Below are 3,565 nucleotides of genomic sequence, written 5' to 3' on the forward strand. Positions count from 1 at the left end.
CCCTGACTGCGTCATCTGATGCAGTGGGCATTGCAAACAGTTCTGACCATTCACAGAACCCCACGTAGGCTCTGTGTGCTTTCCATACGATCCCCTGGTTCAAGACTCCTCCCATCTGCCTGAGGCTTTGGATGCATTAAAGCCATTTGCATAAGAAAGACACTAGCCACCAGCCTCAGGCATGTGGTGGCATTCCAAAAGCTGCTTCCTTCTCCCCATCCCCCAGCTGCAAGCTCTGGGGATTTTTGGACTCCCTTGTTTCTGTAACATATTGGCTTTTCTTTTTTTCTTGGTCTTCAATCTCTCTTTCCTCTTGTCCATTCCCCTACTTACTCTTTCACTAAAAGGGAGTGTTTCCAAAGGAAGTAGGATTTAGCATATATTTTTAGGGGATGGATAGATGCTAGCTTGCTAGCTAGATGTATAGACAATACCAGAGAGACAGGATCACAAAAAAAAAAAAAATGTTACTTTAAAAATTACAAGTGACTGAAAGTTAAAAACGGGAGACATGAAAACAAGCAGTTGAGAAATGACACAATGAGAAAATTCAACTTTTTTTAAAAAATAAAAGGCTCCCTTCTAATTCATTCTGAAAGCTGCAGCAGAATTAGCATTCTTAAACACTTATTGCTTTAGATTACTTTTAAAGTATTTGTGTTTTACATTTTCCAAAACTCAAAATCATAGCATAATCTATACAGTCCAATTACTACTTGACCCTGCCTTTCTTCTAGCCCAGGGAGTTGATAAGGAGAAGATTCTTTTAAATCAAGAGTAGCAAGCACATAGTGGATGTTTTTATAGCAAAGTGTGCCCAGTAAGCAAGATGTTGGGAATTAGAATGAAACGGGAACTGGAGTGATGCAAAGGGAAGCGTGCTATGAGTAGAAATGGAAACAAATACTCCTGACACCACACACAGAAAGTGAGAGCAGGTATGAGTGAAAGAAAGCCACCAAAGAGCTGGATGGGAAGGAACTCGAACTGAAATAAGAGTTCCATATTTTATAGAACTTTGCAGTAAATGGTGATTTATGTGGTCATTGGAAAACAGAAACTGGTGAAAGGGGAAGAAGTAACAACTTGCTGCTACTTGCAGACTTCCAACTAACTTCAGAGGAGTTCCAGTCACCCTGGCGGGCAGTTGGAGAGAGAGCCAAGAGAAAGAGCAGAGTCATCTACTGTTAGAAGGCAGTTGAAGTCATATCTGCAGGTGAGATGAACCAAGAAATGCCACCAAAAGAACATAGAAAGCTATAAAATGCACTAGAAATGACAAAAAGAAATAATGCAAATTAGATGGAATAAAAGCAAAAGAAATTCAAACAGATATGTTTTAAAACTTTTAAAAGGTTTTAAAACCTAGTTGATCATTTACTGCTCCTTCATCCCTCTGCCTTTCTGGTGGAAAGCGCACCCATCATGTGTCAAAGCAGTTGGTCCCTGTAGCAACCATTTCCTTGGGTTTCTGAGTTGCCTTCCATCTGGCCCTCTACCAAAAGCAGCTCCAACATGAGCCAGGGCTCACTGCTTGTATCCTCAGCCTGGATGCACATGAGGGTGCAGGTCAGAGGGCCTTGCTGCAAACCAAGCTTGTTTGGCTTTGATTTCTACTTGGTACTTTCGAAGAGTACCAAAGAGAGCTTCCTAAGAGTTTGTTTGGGCAACTGCAAAGATTTCAGTCTAAAATAGGTTGAGTTGAATGATTCTACAGCTGGATTTCAATCTGTTCTTTCCCTTTTCTCCCCCTCCCCCTCTTTTCTTTAAATTGAGTGACTTGGGCACAGATGTTTCCTCTCTCTAAAGCTGCTGGCGGCATGGAGATTTCCTAGATTAGTCCATTCAGATTTTCCTGCAGGGGCTAGTTTCAAAGTACTGACTGACCTTAATCTATTATCAAACTCACTGGCTGACTGAGTCTGTCTAGTCCCATAAAGTAAGAGAATCCTGCTGATGTTCTGATAAATACTCTGTGGAAAGAAACATTGTGTTTCAGGTCCTGGGTGGTCTAGAGCAAAGGTCAGAATGGCCAATGTTGGACAAAGTCAACATTACACATTTTCCTGCAAAAGTATATTATTTTGTCTAATATGATCTTTTTTTCTTTAACTTTTATTATAAACAAATCATATATAAGCACATATGAAATGTATTGTGCCAGTTAAAAAAATAGGGAATACTTCAGGAATTTGCATGTCATCCTTGCACAAGGGCCATGCTAATCTTCTCTCTATCATTCCAATTTTAGTATATGTGCTGCCAAAGCGAGCACTCTAATATAATCTTAATGTATGTTATTATATGTGTATATATTTGATATGATTTTAACTTATAATATTAAGTAAGGAATGGACATAGGATACACTGTTGGGATGTTTGTACCTTAACGCTTACATTATAATGTGATGTTAAATTACAGTGGGAAACAGACTTGAGAAAAGCATTTTCTTAGTATGACCATGGCTTAAGTCCCTTCTCATCCATGAAGCTCAAGTTGCTCATCTTTAACATAAGGGTTTGTATTCAAAGATGAAAATGGCTCCAACTTCAGTGTGACCTCTATAACCTTTGTCTAACTCTTCTTAGTGCTGCAATACAAATGCAACCATAAGAGCATTAGGAAGGATCAGTCACAGTAGATTCATCTTATATTCCAGAGATTGTTTAACTACAATGTACAATAAACTGTGTTTCTCTTGGGATACAAGGATACTATTGACCCGTAAATTAATGGTGATGATTAATGCTGGGAGTCAGTGTGGCTGGCTAGGTTTATATTCATCCTACAGGTCACAAGACAAAGTTTTGTTTTGAAAAATCACAAACACGATCACACTCATCCCTTTAATTCTACTAGTATCATATTAAATCAGTTGCCAGCATTTAAATTATTAGGGTCTTTCTGATCAAAGAATATGTTTCAACATTTTGTGAATATTCAGAAAAGTCTGATAACCTGGGGCCATGCCAATAAACTGGTCCTGAGGATGGTGGCCCCCTGCCATGTGCCACCTACTTGTTATTTTACCAATGTCCCAGGCTGCCTTCCCTTCCGTATCTGACAGTCTGGTATCTGAAGTCTTCTGTGTTTGCAATCTCTGCTTAAGGGCTCTTTTATTTGTTATCCAGAAAAGGATACCAGCCTTAATTAAAGTACTCCCTTCTCTGGTCTGTCCTCAGTTACTCTCACCACAAATGTGTTTATTCTCTTAACCCATTAAGCCCTGTGGCCTAAGAATTAGGATATCGAGCAGGATCATAGATAATATCCTTCTTTAATAGAAACAGTCTTGTCACTCAAAATAGTATTTGACACAAAAAAATAGAATACTTGAGGTGTTTAAAATTCTTAGTAAAATTTGTAGTTAATCCTAAAATTCTGTGAGCTCTCTGGATTTCTGAAAGTCCTCTATACCATGAACTAACCACTCAGGTCAGCTTCCATTCATTTCAATATGTCTCTCCCTCTGACCAGCACACTCTCCCCACATCTTCCAACTATACAATATCTTTATTTCTAGACTCAGCTTAACTCTCAGTTGCTCCCCTGGCTTAGGGGACC

At 39.1% G+C, this 3,565-nt stretch overlaps 1 non-coding gene across 1 annotated transcript; it reads right to left on the bottom strand.

The window, feature by feature from the left end:
- Positions 1-2,168: 2,168 nt before the first annotated feature.
- On the bottom strand, positions 2,169-2,275 carry LOC150001943 (U6 spliceosomal RNA). The gene has a single exon (XR_016513256.1). It is a non-coding gene; the product is annotated as a U6 spliceosomal RNA (small nuclear RNA).
- Positions 2,276-3,565: the final 1,290 nt, after the last annotated feature.

This window comes from Furipterus horrens, unplaced genomic scaffold, assembly GCF_987537825.1.
Source record: "Furipterus horrens unplaced genomic scaffold, mFurHor1.1.pri manual_scaffold_9, whole genome shotgun sequence".
NCBI lineage: Eukaryota > Metazoa > Chordata > Mammalia > Chiroptera > Furipteridae > Furipterus > Furipterus horrens.